Source organism: Panthera onca, chromosome A2, assembly GCF_046562875.1.
Source record: "Panthera onca isolate mPanOnc1 chromosome A2, mPanOnc1 haplotype 2, whole genome shotgun sequence".
Classification (NCBI taxonomy): domain Eukaryota; kingdom Metazoa; phylum Chordata; class Mammalia; order Carnivora; family Felidae; genus Panthera; species Panthera onca.
In genome coordinates this window covers 46958351-46978266 of record NC_138340.1, presented here as the reverse complement: position 1 = coordinate 46978266, position 19916 = coordinate 46958351, and the positions used below count along the sequence as shown (strand labels likewise).

Here is a 19916-nt window from a genome sequence, read left to right as displayed (position 1 = left end):
TAAACTTAAAAATTTTTTAAATGGGCTGTGATACAAGAAGCGGAAAAGAACACATTTTAGAACAGTGTCAATTTAATCCCTTTTTTATTAAAAAATTTTAAAGTTTATTTATTTTGAGAGAGAAAGAGAGAGCACACGAACTAGTGGGAGAGGGGCAAAGAGAGAGGGAAAGGTAATCCCAAGTAGGCTCCTTGCAATCAGCACAGACATGGGGCTCGCACTCACGAACCATGAGATCACAACCTGAGCTGAAATCAAGAGTCGGATCCTTAACCTACGGAGCCACCCAGACGCCCTTAATCTCTTTCCTCTGAATTGAAGGCATTCATAAAAATATTTCTGACTCTCCATGAACATACCCACTTCACACACACATACACCTTCCATGGATGTATTTTAAGTCTGGAAGGAGAATCACTAAATTGTTAACAGTGTTCGCTATAAGGAGAGGGGAACTTTCAAAACCCACTATTACTCCTCTAACAGTTGCCTCAGGGAAGAGAGATTCCCAAACCGAGTGAGAGGGAGGAGCAAGGCTAATTTTCAACTGGAACGTACCAGTGTGGGCACTGGTCACAGCCAGCCTTCACTTTTATTGGACTGTGCTCGTGCCACACCATCTTTTTTTTTTTAATATAATTTATTGGCAAGTTAGCTAACATACAGTGCACACAGTGTGCTCTTGGCTTCGGGGAAAGGGAAACCTTCTTGCACTGTTGGTGGGAATGCAAACTGGTGCAGCCACTCTGGAAAACAATGTGGAAGTTCCTCAAAAAATTAAAAATAGAACTACCCTATGACTAACAATAGCACTAATTTATCCAAAGGATACATGCCATCTTTTAAATGTTTTCACTGATATCCAGAGGAGGTTTTGCTTTGTTGTACAACACACTTATATATAATTTAAATTCAGTACTATGCACATGCATTGATTCAATCCTCTTACCTCAAGTTCACATCACGTACTTGACAAAATTCAGCTCAACCCAATACTGAGCATCTACTGGGAGCCATGTACTAAGTGCTGTGGAGAGGCAAAGATGGATAAAACACAATCTCTGCCCCAAGCCTCACGGTCCGTGACCGAAAATATCATCACCCGGTTTGATCACTGACCTTGACCTCAAAAATTTAGTCTGACAACCTGTTGGATCTTTTCAAAAAACAAAACCTTTTTCAACAAGCAAAACCCTAGAAAATTCTCAAGGAGGGGAGGAAAAAGAAAATCCTGCCTTGCCTCTGAAAATAATTCCAAGAGAAGAATACCCAAAGTCTTTGGAGAAAACGTAGCCAATAAAATAAGTCCTTAGTTCCCAAAAAGGTTTGAACAGGACTATCATTGATCTGGTGTATAAATTCTGGCACCAAAAACATGCATACACACACACACACACACACACACACACACACACACCTCAGCCAAACAAACAAAAAACCCTCATTCCATTTCCTGAAAACTGGAGTTTTTAGTTCTATCACAACTCCTTTTTATTAAAACAAATGTTTCTGGGGGATGCCTGGATGGCTCAGTTGATTAAACGTCAGGCTTCTGCTTTCAGCTCAGGTAGTGAGATCAAGCCCCAAATTGGGGCTTAAGATTCTTTCTGTCCCTGTGCCCTTTCCCCCCACTAAAACACTCTCTCTCTCTCTCTCTCTCTCTCTCTCTCTCTCTCTCTCTTTCAAGTAAAAAATTTAAAAAAATATTTCTGTAACATTGCCTTTGCTATCCTGAACTGAAATTCTACCCACAAAACATTTCTAAAAATCAGTATATTGCTCTAAATGTCATATAAGGAAGAAATAAAAGATATGATTTAAAGTACAATGTGCATTTCAATATAAGAGTGCTCAGATGATTCAAGAAGACAGTGACAAGTCAAATGTTTGCACCTACTTTTAATGAATACGTGTGCATTTCAGAAGAGTGAGACAATACTCAACAGAGAGTTGGCCATTTTGCTTTATATGTGCTATTTCCAAATAAGGGCTGAATAGACATACATAAAATTTCCACAAATGAGACAGCTATTAGTAAGGACTGATGCAGTTGTGTGGCTCTAGTGATTCAGGTCCTGAGTGTGGTACTGCCGTTAATGACGTCATTCTCCAAAATGGCGGACAACTCTTAGTAAAGTGATAGAAGGTTGCTTTCATGTATACAGTAGTAGCATTCCTCAGAATGCTTGGTGACTATTAAAACCATACTGGGGCCACCTGGGTGGCTTATCCGGTTGAGCCTCCAACTTTGGCCAGGTCATGATCTCAGGGTTTGTGAGTTTGAGTCCTACGTTGGGCTCTGTGCTGAGAGCTCAGAGCCTGGAGCTTATTTTGTTTGTTTGTTTGTTTGTTTTTAAATTTTTTAATGTTTATTTATTTTTGACAGAGAGAGAGAGAGACAGAGCATGAGTGGGGGAGGGGCAGAGAGAGAGGGAGACAGAATCTGAAACAGGCTCCAGGCTCCCAGCTGTCAGCACAGGGCCCTATGCGGGGCTGGAACTCACAGACTGCGACGTCATGACCTGAGCCGAAGTCGGAGGCTCAACCGACTGAGCCACCCAAGCACCCCGGAGCTTACTTTGGATTCTGTGTCTCCCTCTCTCTCTCTGGCCTTCCCCACTTATATTCTGTCTGTCTCTATCTCTCAAAAATAAATAAACATTTTAGAAACTTTAAAAAATAAAGCAAATTTTAAAAATACTGGTATTTGTGTTTATATGGAAAAAATAGGGGGGCGCCTGGGTGGCGCAGTCGGTTAAGCGTCCGACTTCAGCCAGGTCACGATCTCGCGGTCCGTGAGTTCGAGCCCCGCGTCAGGCTCTGTGCTGACGGCTCGGAGCCTGGAGCCTGTTTCCGATTCTGTGTCTCCCTCTCTCTCTGCCCCTCCCCCGTTCATGCTCTGTCTCTCTCTGTCCCAAAAATAAATAAAAAAACGTTGAAAAAAAAAAAAAAAGAAAAAATAGGGAGGATCTATGTTAACATAATGAAAAATAAGTTCTCACCTGTGTATATGTCCAGCGGAACGTTTCAAATCCTGAAGGGACACACTTCCACTCTTTGTGCCACAGGCCTGTCTCTCACTGGCTCCCAAAGCCAGTGGGACATGGGACCCCTCCATCTTCACCCCCACACCCCTACAACCCTTATGTAAACCAAAAGCACCTTCACAAGGAAACATCCCCTGAGGATGGTGCCACCCCTTTGAGAAGGACTTCCTTGAAGTCACAGCTCTTAGGAGAACCTCTGGTCTTTCAGTCATTTTGGGGGTTTTACTGCAATGCAGGATGCTATCACCCAGCTGGTAATCCAAGAGGTAGCAGCAGAAGAAATGATATTAGCTCCAGAAAAGAAAAAACCTGCCCTTTTGAGTGATGGTCTAAACCTCAGGCAGTTGGTGAAACTCCAGCTCCAAAGAGCACACAATACTGGGGAAACACATCGTGACAGGAAGAAACTAGGCCAACAGATGACAGGGACAGGCTCTGCAAGACATGATAGGGCATGTAAGAACAGGAAAGTGAGCTTGCTGTAGCCACAGAGAAACTTGGGGCTGTAGAGCAGGATTCCACCCACAGGACAAGGCCCCTGTTGTTGAAGAATCACATTGTGTAAGGACTTCTTTAGAAATTCAGAGACAGAGTGGTAAGAATAGAGGGTATTTGCTAAGAATGTGAGCTTTAGGGGACACCTTGGTGGCTCAGCCAGTTAAGCGTCTGACTCCTGATTCTGGCTCAGGTCCTGATCTCATGGTTTGTGGGTTCGAGCCCTGCGTTGGGCTCTGCACTGGCGACATGGAGCCTGCTTGGGATTCTCTTTTTCCCTCTTTCTCTGCCCCTCTCCCACTAGCACAGGTGTGCTTTCTGTCTCTCAGAAAAAAGAAAAATGTGTGTCTTAAGATTAGGCACACTCAAATGCCAGCCCCTCCACTGATAGTGTGACCTTGGGGCGGTTATATGATCTCCCTTTGATTCAGTTTCCTCATCTATGAAATGGGCACTAATGATAGCCCTATCGCATGGGGTTGTTCGGGGGTGAGAGGAGATCATAGGTAAGATGCTTAGCATGCTGCCTGGGGGGCCTGTGAGCTGCTCAAGAGCGAGATTATCTAGTTCTGTTCCCTTTTATCCCTGGGAGTACTTGGCGCTAAGCAGGCACAGATCAACCCTATTTGCATGAACTGACCGGGAAATCCCTGTAAAAGGTACTATTCTCACTATCAAGAATGATATAGAGAAAAGGAACCAGATACTGGAGCCCGGGTAGGAAGCGGGTACTTGGTTTGTACTGGGACGCAAGATCGCAGGCAGTATCCGTCACAAGAAGAGGAAATCACCCTTGTAACTGAACCAAGGCTCCTGAAACTACTGGTCTCAGTGCCTGGGGGCTGTTGAGATCCTCCGAAAAAGCCACGCAGGCCCACCATGGGGGCACTGAACAGCCGCTGGGCACCACGGTGCACAGGGAGGAGGCCTCCACCAGACCCAGGGGAGCACTCTGCTGGCCCGCAGACCTGTGGCCCCATAACAGGAAGGGCGGACCTGTCTTCTCCCCTCTAGGAACTGGACATAGCAAAACTCACCGGGAGTCATGCACAGCAAGAGGAAAGTAGGCCAGCCCTGGCTCCTTCCCCCTTACCGGCTCCATATCACGTCACTCTTCCCTTTGTGTTCTGAGCTCCAGCCGCACTGGCCATTTCCTTGTTTCTCGAAAATGCTAAGCTTCCCCACCCACATCCCCACCGCCCACTCTTTGCCTGGCTGATTTCTGCTCGCCCTTCAGGTCTCAGTTCAAACATCACTTCCTCAGACAGGCTGTCCCTGAACCCCCAGAACAGGTGTGGGGCCCTCCCACCTAGTCTCATCCTTATCAGTTTCTAGCCTTTTGTGTCTTCACATCTCATGCAATTGCAATTATTGTTGGTATAGGAATCTGCTCCGTGTTCATCTCTCCCACTAGGGTGGACACTCCTGAGGGCAGACATGACATCGAGTCTGTTAACCCATGTCCTTTGATATGTAGCCCAGTGCCTGGTACAGGGTTAGCCTTCAGTAGATGTCAGTTGGAGAAGAAATTGATGGGAAGGGGGAACGAACTGCAAAACTCAGAGTGGGGTTACTGGGTTTGTCCTAAAAGATAATCAGATCAGAGACTAACTCAACTCTTAAGAAAACCAGGCCACCGACATTCCTGATTGAATATTCATTTTGCAGCAATTTCTCACCCTATTTCAAGACCTAGCTCCCAGTGAAGATTTATGTCATCCTCTCCTCTCAGACGCAAATGGCTGTGGGAGCAAATACTTTGATTTATTTCCCTCTCCTCCCTGCTGTCCAGCAAGATGCCATGAGCAATGTCAGGTGTCCCATCCCTTTGATCTTGCTGGTGAGAAAATGCATTCGCTACAAAGTCCCAGGCAGAAACGAAGGCTGAAAAACAGATTCCTCTCTAGCTAGGTGCATCCTCCACTATCCCACCACCACACAAACAAACCCCCGCCAAGCATTTTAAAATCTGCCAAGTGAGACACCTGGGCACCATTTTCTGGCTCATGGGCAGGAAATCACAGTTTATTTCTAGAGATTTCTTCATTGCTTTTTTCTTTTTCCTCCTGCATCATCACTTTGGGAAGTTCAGGTCCTTTTAGGTGCTTACAGGGTGCAGGCAGAGAACAGTTGGCCCTAAAAGTCCAGCTCTTGTTAAAGGCACAGAAATGGCAATTTCCCAGCATTTGGCTTCTGATATCTAATTATCGTCTCCAATCACTGAACTCTCCTGTTTAATCCTCCCAACAGCTCTGTGGAACAGGTACTATTATTGTATCCATTTTACAGATGACAAAAACTGAGGCAAGTTGAGGTAACTTCCTAGACCCACATGACCAGCCAGAGGTGACAGTACCTGTCAAACCCAGGTCTCTGCCTCTGTGGCCTGGTCTCTTAAGTGCCACACTTTGTTGCAAGAATAATTGCTACTTATAGAGTACTTTGATGGTCAAATTGGTTAATTAATGGAATAGCAGTAGCAACAATACCAATGAGAATAATCATAGCTAAGTGTTCAATGACTGTTACCTGCTATTGTTATTGTTGTTATGTTATGATCCCTGATTTTAAAATATCATCTTAAAGTGAGGGAGAGGCCATCCCTCTGAAGACACTTCTCTACTCTTTGGCCTCTGCCTGGGGTCTGGTCACAGAGGCAGGTGTGTGTGTGTGTGTGTGTGTGTGTGTGTGTGTGTGTGACTGAGCCATCTGACTGTTGAGGTGGCCGTGACCCAATTGTTCAGCTCCCCCTGGGTCAAGGGGGAACCATCACATGGGCCCCAGAAACACCCAAGTGGGATTTGAGATGCACCCATGAAGGTGACAAACCCCAGCTTCTATTACCAGTTCCTAGAACTAGGCTGTTTCCCCACGTACCGTCCTGTTATGATTCATATGCAGTGAGAGCTGAATGACAAGTTCAAGTCTTTCTTTTTTTAAATATGCTGACCTGAAGAGACCTGGGAAAATGGATGGGGCATTTTTCATAGCAGAAGACTCCTTTAGAAAACCTGGAGTGATTTCAAAGAGAAATAATTTATATACATACATATCTCAAAACCAGTGTATAATGGCAAACATAATCCTTTCTTTCATGATTTTTAAAATATGGCAATTCTCTATTGTAAAGAAGATGGCTATCTAGGCGGAAGCTCAGTCAGGAATGGGAATGCTAGGATCAGCGGCTCACGCACAGGGGAGGCAATTCATGAATGCAGGGAGCTCTGGGTGTGGGACCATTCAGACCTGGCTTCAAATCTTGGCTCCACTACTTAATAAGTAGTTATTAATAATAAGTAGCTCTAAAACTTGAGGCAAGTTTTTTGTAATTTCTCTAAACTGAATAGGATAGTCATATCCATATCTACCTGGTAGACTTCTCATGGGAGAGTTAAAAAAAAAATCCAGTCCTTCAAGTGAACAGAGGAAGTACGATTTAGCAGTGAAGGCCCTTAAGTCTGCAACCAGACCTGAGATAAAATCCAAGTTCAACCACCTCATTGTGACCTTGGATGGGTGGCTCAGGCTTAGCTTCCTTGAGCTTCATCCATGGGAAAGCCACCTCCCTCCAAGAGTTGGAGTGAGAATTATGTGTGATGTAGTGCTTAACTCAGTGCTGGTACTTTAGGAGGGTCTCCAAAAAAGGTAGGGCCACCTATTAGGCATGGGCAGGTCCAGACCCTGGGCTTGTTTATGATCTGGCCAGAGGCTTGAAGTGAACTGCCCAGGCAGGATTGGGCTGAAGTTGAGGGCAGGCTGCGAGATCCAACATGGAAGAGGGCAGGCTGCGAGGTCCAACATGGAAGAAGGAATAGCATGTTGGTGGGCACTTGTCTGCTCTACCCTGCGACCCTCCTAAGACCTGCTTCTCCATTTCTCCACACCACGAATTGGATTCTCACGTTTGGACGCTTAGGATATTTATCAGTGTGTCTATCAGCAAAGGCTGAGGGAAGGGCTGAATTCTAAATTGATGCCAATATTCCTTATGGAGATGAGGTTAAAAAATTTGGTGGCCTGAGAGTCCTAAGACATTTTGCTTTGACCCTAGAATAATGGAGAGTTGCTTCAAAGACAATTTGGCGTCATTCCTTGTCTAGGTAAATTTAGCCCTGGATATAGTTGCAGATTAGTACACCTGCTCTTTTTTCCTTGTCACAAAGTGGGCACTCTTCCTAGTTTTCACAAAGGGATCTTCGGTTGACGTCAGAAAGGGATTCAGCAATTAGCCAATTGGATCATGGAAATCCTATTTGTACCAGGGCTGATTGATGTTGAACCTCTTCTTCTTTTGCCTTCCCCAAAGGACTTTAAAAAAAAATAATTCTCACATTCCACTCTGTAACTGTACTTGATGGATAAACAGGCAGTGTAGTAAAGTAATACTTGGGAGTCTGATGTATATCTAATGCCACATTTCTTATCTGTGAAACAAGACAGGAAAACCTACCTCATAAGTTTAATGTGAAGATTCAGAACAGTTATCCCTTTCACCTCCTCCCACTGACCTCTCCCTTCCTGGAGCCTGGGCCACCAGGCACTGTTAGTTTTCTACTCAGCTATGATTCCATACTCCTATCTCATAAACAAGATCCCAATTTGCTTCACTCTCCTTTAAGTGGCCATGCTATTTATTTGGGGGGACAGGAAGAACTGGTCCCTTCGGCAGTCCTAGGGAGTGAATCTTGCTTCGTTTAAGCCAGTCCTGGCAATCTTGATCTCCTGTCCAGCAGGTAGTTTAGACAAGAGTGCAGGATACAGTTCGGCCAATGAAACGGGAAAGTCTGCCCAGGAGCCTCCGGAAAGGTTTTTGTTGTTTTAAAAGAGGGATACAGGGGTGCTTGGGTGGCTCAGTCGGTTGAGCGTCTGACTTTGGCTCCGGTCATGATCTCACGGTCCTTGGGTTCGAGCCCCGCTCCGGGCTCTGTGCTGACAGCTCAGAGCCTGGAGCCTGTTTCAAACTCTGTGTCTCCCTCTTTCTCTGACCCTCCCCTGTTCATGTTCTCTCTCTGTCTCAAAAATAAATAAATGTTAAAAAAAAATTTTAAATAAAAAAATAAAAGAGGGTTACAAGACAGGTATGTTTCCCTTTCTATCTCTGAGTGTTGTCATCTGTCTGAATGAAGGCAGCCATCTTCAGACCATGAGGAGAGCCATCCTACAAGGTTCAGGCAAAAAACTGAGAATGGCAGGGCAGAAAACAAAATTCATTTACTTTTTTGATCAGTGAATGAATTAAGCCAGCAACTCCCTGATATTTGGGCTCCTTGCTATATAAAACAATAAATATCTTCATTGTTTTACCCATTTGTGAACCGTTACTAATGGTCAAAGGTGTCCTCCATGGTGGTTATCAGGAGGACTATTTGCAATTATTTGCATTCTCTGTCTCTAGGCACATGATACCTTTGACAAAAGGTATAAATATTTGGCTTGCTTTGGTCAATGAAACATGAGTGGAAGTGCTGTGTGTCACTTCTAGTTGAAGGCTAGTATGTGCCATATGATTTTCCACACTCTCTTGACATGCTTGGGCCATCAACGAACTATAGACGAAGCCTCTACCAATCCGAGTTCCCCAGTGACTGATAAGCAAAGACTCCTGCAGCCAACATTACACATGTAGCATGAGCAAGAAAGAGACTTGATTGTGTTAAGCCAATGAGGTTTGGAGGGTGCTTGTTGCTGAAACACAGTCTAGATTTTCCTGACTGCTACAAACTGATACATTCAAATAAAAGAATCTGGCAGGGAAGGTGATAGGAGGTAATGAGATCCACCAACAGAAGGTTAATCTTTGTGCTTTGAAAAGTCTGATTCGTTTCTAGATAATTCATTCTAAGACCAGACTATTGTACAAAATTCTTATCCCCTGGCCATGTTGCCTTTAAGAATCAGGCTCCATCCCTCAGGAATACTAGACAGAGAAGCCACACTAGGGAGTAAATGAAAGAAAAGGCTAGACCTTGGGTGGAAGCATGGGACCATGACACTGAATGATGCAAGGAGCTTGGGTAATGGAGGTAAGAAGAAGAAAGCTTTGGGGAGGTCCTATTGGGCTCCTAGAGTGTTGAGACCCAAGGTTTACTCAAGTGGTTGGACATAGATTGACTAGAGGAGAGAAATTACCCCTAAATTCCTCTGTCCTCGCTTAGAATTAGCCACTCAAACCCAAAGCAAACTCTTCTAGTTACAATGTATGAAGTTTGGCTAAGAGTAAGTCGATCACTAATAAATGATGTATTAGTTTGCTAGGGCTGCTATAACAAAATGTTACAGACTGAGCAGCTTAAATAACACAATTTTTATTTTCTCAGAGCCCTAGAAGAAGTTCAAGATCAATGAAGGGAGACGTTCAAGATCAATGTGCCAGCAGGAGTGGTTTCTTCTGAGGCCTCTCTTTTTGGCTTGTGGTTGGCCACCTTCTCTCTGTGGGTGACATAGTCTCCCCTCTGTGTTTACCTGTGTCCAGTCTCCTCCTCTTCTTATAAGGACATCAGTCATTTTGGATTACAGCCCACTCATATGACCTCATTTTATCTTAATCAGTTCTTAAATGGTTCTATCTCCAAACACAGTCACGTCCTGAGTTACTAGGGATTGGACTTCACCATATGAATCCAAGGCTGGGAGGAGGGACACAATTCAGTGCATAAGAGACGATAACATCTTTCCTTTTCACAATAAGAGTAATAGTGCAAAGATCATATACGTAAGGTGCCTGGCACTCAGTCATTCCAGTGAAAGGTAATTATTAATACTGTTGGGTTGTTTGACTCTCTACAGGGCTGTGTGCTTTCTGGTGGCTCTAAGGGAGAATCTGTATTCTTGCTTACAGAGGCCATCGACATTCCTTGGTTCATGACACCTTTCCTTATTTATTTATTTATTTATTTATTTATTTTTAATTTTTTTTTTCAACGTTTATTTATTTTTGGGACAGAGAGAGACAGAGCATGAACGGGGGAAGGGGCAGAGAGAGAGGGAGACACAGAATCGGTAACAGGCTCCAGGCTCTGAGCCATCAGCCCAGAGCCTGACGCGGGGCTCGAACTCACGGATCGTGAGATCGTGACCTGGCTGAAGTCAGACGCTTAACCGACTGCGCCACCCAGGCACCCCTTATTTATTTATTTAGAGAGACAGCATGTGCACATGAGTGGGGCAGGGGCAGAGAGAGGGAGAGAGAGAGAGAGAGAGAGAGAGAGAGAGAGAGAGAGAGAGAGAGAATCTTAAGCAGGCTCCACTCTCAGCACAGAGCCTGACACATAGCTTCATCCCACGATCCTGGGATCATGACCTGAGCCGAAATCAATAATCAGATGCTCATTTGGCTGAGCCACCCAGGCATCCCACCTTGCCATCCAGCAAATGCATTTCCCCGACCTATACCTCTGTCATGACATCTCTTTCTCTGACCCTGTCTCCCCTGTGTCTGTCTTTCACATATAAGGACCCTCGCAACTACAGTGAGATAACCCAGAATAAACTCCCATGTCAGTGCCAGCTGACTAGCAACCTTAATTCCATCTGCAACCTTAAAACCTCTTTGCCAAGTAACTTAACATATTCCAGGTTCTAAGGAGGGGATGTGGATACGGCTGGGACTCTTTGTTTTGCCTACTGTATTGCCTCTCAGAATTGTGAAGGCCAAATGAAATCATATATGCAAAGTGTTTAGGACTGTGTTTGGCACAATGAATAATCAATAAACAATGTTCTTTGCTTCTTAAGATTTCATTCCATGCAAAAAAAAAAAAAATAATTCATTCCATGCAATTATTCATTGAAGGTCAATATAATTTGGGAAAATATGGACTGGTGCAAATGAGTTACTTTAAAATTCAGGCAGAATTTGTTTTGGTGTAGTTATGTCCAGGATCATAGCATCTTCAAGCAAAAAAAAAAAAAAAAAAGATGCAATAAATCATCAGAGTCAACTCTCTAATTTTACTAAAGAGCCCACTGAGGCCTGAAGGTGCCTATAAGTGGCAGAATAAGGACTAAAAGCTAAATTTTTGGTATGACACAATAGTTTAATGTGTAATCAGGAGGCTATATATTTTTTTTAATTTAAGTTCATTTTATTTGAGAGAAAGAGAGAGAGAGAAGGAGCAGGGGAGAGGAAGAGAGAGGGCGAGAGAAAATCCCAAGCAGGCTCCACACTGTCAGCACAGAGCCCAATGCGGGTCTTGAACTCATGAACCATGAGATCATGACCTGAACTGAAACCAAGAGTCAGACACTTAACCAGACACCACAGGAGGCAATATTTTAACAGTTATTTTTACTACCATTCCTCTTCCTAATCCAGGAACACTATAACCTGGATAGTGGGCCAGATCTGTCAGCAAAATCATAATTTCTTGCATTTAAATAGCATTATTCTCCTAGTGAAGTTAAAAAACCTTACACCATGGCACTTCCTCTAGAAATAAGAGGCCTGGTTAATCATGGATAGTGACCTTATTTTTTTGCCCTGATCAGTGCTATTTCCTTTGGGTTCTACTCTCCAACTCATTCCATGATAAACCACTCAGTCCATTGTCTCCAACCTCCTCTTCTGGGTGGCCAAATGACCCAGGCTTGGCGAGGCAGAGGCCTCCCTGGGATTTTTACAAGAGCCATTGGAGATCTCTGTCTTTCAGAGCGCCACCTTGGGGCCACCAGCAGCCATCTCATTTATTACATAAAGAAGTATAATGAAATTGTCTGAAAGCCAAACACCCAAAGACGCGTTTTCATAAGGTTCATAAAAATAAACCTTTTTATATTTTTGCTTAAACCAGTTTCACCTGAATATCTGCAACTTGTGTTTGAAAGAGTCCTCATTTTTTACATTTTTAATTGAAGTATAGTTGACATATGATGTTATATTAGTTTCAGGTGTACAACTTAGTGATTTGACAATTGCATATACTACAAAATGCTCACCACAAGAAGTGTATTTATCATCTGTCATCATACAAATTACTACAGTGTTATTGACTATATTCCCTATGCTGTACTTTTCATACCCGTGACTTATTTATCTTATAACTAGAAGTTTGTATTTCTTAATCTCGTTACCCTATTTTGCCTATACCCCCCCTCACTAACACAACTGTTATCAATGTAAAGCCTTTTTTTTTAATTTAATCTCTAATGGAAAATGACTTATAAATTGGAAAGTTTCAGTTCTTAGTGACTTATGAAATAATACCAAAAGGATTTAGAGAACCATTCATTTTTAAAACTTTAAGTGTGGTAATCCTTGGAAAATTAAAGAAATCTATTTTGGGGCATCTGGATAGTTCAGCTGGGTGAGCATCTGATTTCAGCTCAAGTCTTGATCTTACGGTTCATGAGTTCGAGCCCTGCATAGGGCTCGCTGCTGACAGTGTGGAGCCCGCTTGGGATCCTCTGTCCCCTTCTCTCTCTGCCCCTCCCCCACTCATGCTCTCTCAAAAATAAATAAACATTAAAAGAAAGAAAGAAATATGTTAATTAACTTGGATTTAGATTTTTTAAAGTGGAAAAAAAATAAATAAGTTACAAGGCGCAAAAAGGAAAGACAGAAAGAAAGAAAGAAAGAAAGAAAGAAAGAAAGAAATTTTGATGTGACTAAAGTCTCCTAAATTGTATAAGCTAGGAATATGAGTGTACATTCAGTTATTCTGTGTACTTACTATATGCTAGGTACCACTAAGAGCAGGAAAACAATCAAGGTTCATTTTCCTTCTTTCTACATAAGTAATTTATGTTTATAGTGGCAATTTGGAAAATACAGGCACGAAGAAAGTAAACTAAAATTAAGTAAAATTCAATCACCCAGAAGTTATTACTACTATTTTGATGTATACTGACCCAGACTTTTTTCTCCACACAGGTAATAATAACTATTATTTATCGAGTGCCTCATCCATGCTAAGCATTAGGCTCAATGCCTTATGTGGATCATTATTTCCTTGATTCCCACAATAATTCAATGGAGCAGTGACTTTCATTATCCCGACTTCATAGTTTGGTAAACCGAGACACCACAAAGTTAAGGCACTTGTATAGGATCACACGGCTAGTAAACAGTAGTGTGGAGTTGAATGAAATAGTCTTACTATTTTAATACAAAAAAATACCATCATACTTTTTCATATCTTGCTTTCTTTGCTCAAAAGCATATCTTAAAGATGTTTCCACGCAATAAATCTACCACTGCATTTTGAAACACTGAACTTCAAATCGCTCAACCAAATGCTAATGTGGACTGCAGGCTCATTCTAACTTTCCCACAACTGTGGTGCTCATAGTCCAGGAGAGGCCTGGTGATTTCCATGAGCCTCATTTGCCAACCAGAAATACACAGGACTTCGTAATCTGCCACTCACCTCTCCCTACACTGTGAGATCTATCTTCTAACCACCCTGAACTGCTGGCCTTCTCCTGATAAGGCGTGACCTTTCACATGGCTGCATCTTTAACCAAAGTGCTTCTGTTCTTCTTCTGCCAGCGATTCCCAATCCTTAAATGTCACCCATCCCATTTTCTGATCCCTGGCCTGGTGCTTTATCACCTGGGCCAGCCACTTGGGACACCAACATTATAAATAGACAAGGGCCGTGTCTAGCACAGTATACTACAATTATTCTCAGATGTGTTTCTAAAGTGCAAGGAATTTCTTGTTCATCTTGGAAACCCCAAGCCCTACCAGTGTGCTTGGCACTTAGGTCAACAATTATTATAACTGAATTATTAATAATAGCAACCGCAGCAGTGGTGATAGCTGCTTTCTATTGGGCTTTTACTCTGTTCTAGGCACTGTGGCTAGTTGCCTCATGTGTGCTGTTTTAGTTAACACATGCCTATCTAAAGTAGTATTCTTATAGTCTCCTTTTCTGGATAAGGAAACTGAATCTCTCAGAAGGCAATTAACTCATCAAGATTACTATAAATAAAAGAACTAGGATTTGAGTACGGTCCAAGCACAAAGCCCATACCCTTAATTATCATACGCGAAGCCTCCTGCATCACTATGACTTATATCCATCCATTCTTCGAACAAATATTTACTGAGCACCTACTATATGCTGGCCCTGGACGTAGAGCAAGATACACACAGTCCTTGCCTTCCAGAAACTGATGATCTAATGAATCAAATGAAATTTGAGTAAGCATCAGAATCACCTGGAGTGCACATTGAAAGTGCAGATCGCCTAGCTTTGGAGATTCTGATTCAAGCTATCTGGGAAAGAGCTCAGGAATCTATATTTACATTAGGTCCCAGGCAGAGCTGACATTCAGCCAGTAGACTGGCATGGCCCCACTGGTTGTTAAAATATTGACATTATTTCCAAACCAGTTGCTAAACATACATGGCTCCTGAGTGTAGGTGACCAACTGTCCTCGGTTTGCCTGGGAATGTTCCAGTTTCAGCAATGAACACCCTGGGGAAAACAGGATGCTTGTTTATCACATCTCAGTGTCTCCTGCCACTCTAGTTAACCCTGATTTTTCCCAGATCTGCCATGGCTGAGAGACTACAGGGTTAAAGCCTGGCATAGTATGGGTCCCTCTGATCGTAAAGGCTGTCAGTTCTGATTAGTGGAGGTCCTTGCCTTTTCTGCTGTTACATAGTTTGAATATCACCTCTGGCCCAAGTGATTCTGTTGCAGGCGGCCCACAGACCACTCTTTGAGAAATACTACTCCAGTTGCCTGATGCCAGAGTAGGCATTGAGAAGATTTTTGAAAATGTAATGCTAGAAACCTTTGTAAGATGTTTCATATGGGCCGGGAACCATAAGAACTCTACACAAATTAGCTCATCCAATCCTCACTACGATGCTAAGGAGATACTGTTACCATCCCCATTTTATAGATGCAGTAACTGAGGCCCAAAGAGGTTCAGCAATGTGCACAAGATCACATAGCTACGGAGGGGCAAAGCCAGGATGGGATACGGCCTGGCTCCAGAGTCTGACCAGCAAGCAAGCCAAGCCAAGTGCTCACACACGGCAGACCTAGGCTCTTTGTTACAGCCAAAGCCCCAGAAGACCCTGTCCCTCTGCAGCACACCTGGAGCCACCATCTTGCTCTGAGCCTCCAGTGTCCAGGTTGGAGCCAAGGACACACGGTGCAAAGGCTCTGGGGCCCAAAAGGCAGCACTGCGTTCTTCCTTCTGATAATTGCTCCTGGAGAAGCTGTTTTCAGTCCTCCCAGAGGCTCTCCTCACATGGCAGCAAACCCCGGGTATCAACCATATTTAGGAGCGAGGGATTGAAACATATGTCAGAGCCAGAGAGAGGAACCAAGTGACAGCCTTCTTCTGGGAAGGAGTGTGAGTTTTTTACAGGCAGGGCTGCTTTTTCAGTGAACTTCTCCTCTTCATTTTCGAGTCCACCTGTTACCAGACCAGATGGCCCCCGCTAGCCTTTTCTTTTACAGGCTTCAAATAAAACGCAACACCCTCTGAGATTTAACCGAATTCCACCCACTGACGCTAGCTCCCTCTTTACCCAGGTGCTCTTAAAGTCAGAAAATTTGACACGTACACAAGCTGACATTCACGATGGGGTAGAGGAGGCCCAGGTGGGTGCTCAGACTTTCAGGGAGCCCTTCGATAACTGCTTCCTGGGCTCTCACTGTGCACCAAGCACCGTGCTAGGTTTGCGGGTACAGATGAGGGAGGCGGCAACCCCCTCTGCCCCTCCTGGAGTTTGCAGGCCAGTGGCCACCAAAATAGCATCATTCACTTTTGTTGAGAGAGGTGCTCTGAAGACATGAGTGTGACCTGAGGGTGTTGGCCAGAGCAGGGCGATCTATTGGTGATCAGGAGGAGCCTTCACCTAAAAGGTGATGCATAAAAGCTGCTGCAACCAGAAGGAAAAAAAGTAGGCGCTGGCTCAGAATGGGGGAAGGGAAAAGATATTCCGAATACAAGGGTCTGTGTTCGCAAGAAGGCCCAAAGCCTGTAACAGACCGTCCGAGTCATGAGGGGACAGGGGCACAGATCCGCTGCGGAGGAAGGCAGACGTGCCGGGACTCGCTGGCTTAGTGAAACATGTGGCCGTTGTCCCGAGGGTACAGCAGCATTCCAAACAGCGGAATGACATGGGGAGAGCTGCATTTTTAAAAGACTTCCTTTTGACCTACAGCTAATCAGCAGCGGAGGCAGAGCTGGGCCCTGAATTCAAGTCTCTCCTCTCCCTGTGCGGTATTCTTTCTCACCAGCCCAGATGGATTTGTGTTCGAGGAACCTTGTTCCATTTATGTCCAAACACATTACCAACGTCTGCATCTTCTGCATCGTCAGAGCGAAGGAGAGCTCAAAATGCAGGCCCACACAGATGGCCTGAGCTACACCCCGGCTCTCTTACTTCGAGCTGTGTGGTCTTGAGCAAGTTAATGAACACTTTGGGCCTCAGTTTCTCATCTGGAAAATGAAAATAAAAATCCAGTTCAAATCACTGTTATGTAAATTGAAAATGGTAATGCATATAATGTGTTTGACCTAAAATCCATACTCAGTAAATAGGAACTCTTCTAATTGGAACTCCTGGGCTCCTGGGTGGTTCAGTTGGTTAAGCATCTGACTCTTGATTTCAGATCAGGTCATGATCTCACAGTTTGTGAGTTTGAGCCCCCCACATTGGGCTTTGCGCTAACAATATGGATCCTGCTGGGATTCTCTCTCTCCTCTGTCTCTGTTCCTCCCCCACTAGCACACGCACTTTCTCTCTCTCTCTCTCTCTCTCTTTCCCTCCCTCTCAAAATAAATAAACTAATTTTAAAAAACTGGAACTCCCTTCTCTGAAGGGAGCCAACAATTTTTCCTGAAGTTTTCTACACATGTTTTCTTAAGGTCTTCCAAGATGAAAGTCACCACTGCGTTTTGTTTTCCCAGCGAGCCTTCTTTAGTCCGGTAAGGCTCATTGCTGCTCTGGTTGCAGGGAGTAATCCAGGCCTGGCCAATCATAGTGCTTCATCCCCATTATGGACTGGGTTATTGATTCAAAGAGGATCAGTGATAATCATGGCCTGGCCAGGGTCCGTATACAGATGCCGTGAGCACAAAGTTCTCTTTCTCACAGTTGAGGCTTCTGGCAACCATGTTAACCAGAGGCCAACACACAGAAATTAGAAAAGCGGATCCGAGAGTCAGATGAACAGAGAGGGAGTTTGGGCAGCACTGAGTTGCTGGGTCTAGCCCCTGAGGTCATGGTTGTCACAGCTGTGTATGTGCATGGTTTTTTTTTGTTTTTTGTTTTTTGTTTTTTATCAGTTCTGTGAACTACCTCAACCACCCTGCAAGTTTCTCAAGTCACCGAATCCCCATCTTGCTTTAAACCAAATTGAGAGGAGTTTTGACACTTTCAACCAAAAGAGTTCTGACAAACTGTCTATCAGTCAGGGTCACAGGCAATTCTGAATCATCGACTTAAAGTCCCAATGTTCAAAAAGACCTCAAAAGGTCATCCAGGACAGAGGCTTCAAAAAAAAACAAAACAACACACAACTCTGGTTTTCAGCAGCAAAATCTTCTTGTCAATCTTTAGGAACCCAAAAATATAAAACAAATAAAAGAGGAAGTACTTTGTAGCTGCGAGAGGGTGCAGGGTACCCTTAGCCCTGTCTATCATCTCCTGATTCTGTCCACCTCGCCTGTATCCATCTGAAAGCTAATCAGCTGGCCCAACTTGCGACATCAGGGATCACCTTGACCGCATCTTTGACACCTGGTACTCAAGCCTCAACTGAACACGTCCACAGCAGGCAGCTGAGGAAGCCTCAAGGCAATCCATTTCCTTTTGCAGACTTCTCTGATAGCAACATGGTTCCTCATCTGCCTCCTGGTGATACTCACCCATGGCCCTGAGTCCTCTGGGGTGAAACAGGGCTAATTAAACACACTTTTCCTATGGCAGTTCTTCCCGAAGACAATTTTTATGTCCCACTTAGTTCCTGTCTTATGCATCCTTGGTTCCTTCTGACTATTCCTCGTGGGACCTCATGTCCAGCTGGTGAGATGCCTAAAATAGGCAGACTGCTGTACAAGGTGTGATTTAAGGAGGGACAGAGAGACAGAAGGTTTAGAGAAAGTGTTTATTGAAACACAGACACACACACACACACACACACACACAAAGTTTATGGCACCCCCATTACTTCTCCTGTGTGGCATTCTCCCTGTGTTGGGCACTGTGCACAGGGCTGTGCACACCTCCTCTTTCTCCTTCAACCCTCACAACACATCCATGAATTTAGGGATTATTTTAATGTTAAAAGACAAGGCCTAGAGGAATTAAAGTACCTGGCTCAAGTTCAAGAGCTAATATTTGGTAGGACTGGGATTTGAATTCAGGTCTCACCTGACTCCAAAGCTGGGGGTTTTAGGAGTATTTTTCTTTTTCTTTTTTTTTCTTTTTTTTTTAAGTTGATTTATTTTTGACAGAGACAGAGTGCGAGCATGAGCTGGGGACATGCAGAGAGAGAGGGAGACACAGAATCCGAAGTAGGCCCCAAGCTCCAAGCTGTCAGCACAGAGCCTGACGCGGGGCTCGAACTCACAAACTGCAAGATCATGACCTGGGCCGAAGTCAGACGCTTAACCGACTTAGCCACCCAGGTGCCCCAGGAGTATTTCTATTAGAAGACATGGCTCTCTATGCTATTGACCATCCAGTCTTGGAAGATGAAAAAATGGAGCACTGAAAGGATAGCATAGTGCAGATAAATTTTGCAGGCTTTATATCACTGTGGTTGGGACACAAGGCAGACACCTCCCTTACAGGTAAACCTTGGAGAAAATTCTCTTTTTTAATTTATGGGTTTTTTTAATGTGTATTTTTGAGACAGAGAGACAGAGACAGAGTACCAGCAGAGGAAGGGCACAGAGAGAGGGAGACACAGAATCTGAAGGAGGCTCCAGGCTCTGAGCTGTCAGCACAGAGCCTGATGCGGGCCTCGAACCCACGAACCATGAGATCATGACCTGAACCGAAGTCGGACACTTAAACGACTGAGCCAACCAGGTGCACCTAAATTATGTTTTTAACTGAAATGTAACTGACATACAATAGCCTATTCGTTTTGGGTGTGCATCATAATGATTTGATATTTTTATTCATAATGAAATGATCCCCATGGTAAGTCTAGTTACCACCTATCACCATACAAAGTTATTTCTAAATTATTGACTATATTCCCCATGCTGCACGTTACATCCCGTGACTTATTTATTTTTATAACTAGAAGTTTGTATCTCCTAATCCCCTTCACCTATTTTAACACTCTCCCAAACCCCCTCTCTGGTAACCAACAGTTTGTTTTCTGTATCTATGAGTCTGTTTCTGTTTTGTTTGGGCATTCATTTTGTCGTTTAGATTCCACACGTGAATGA

General features: G+C 43.9%; 1 pseudogene; it reads right to left on the bottom strand.

The window, feature by feature from the left end:
* The window catches only part of LOC132675971 (transient receptor potential cation channel subfamily V member 5-like), a 29727-nt pseudogene that overhangs the window by 3474 nt on the left and 6337 nt on the right, over positions 1-19916 (bottom strand).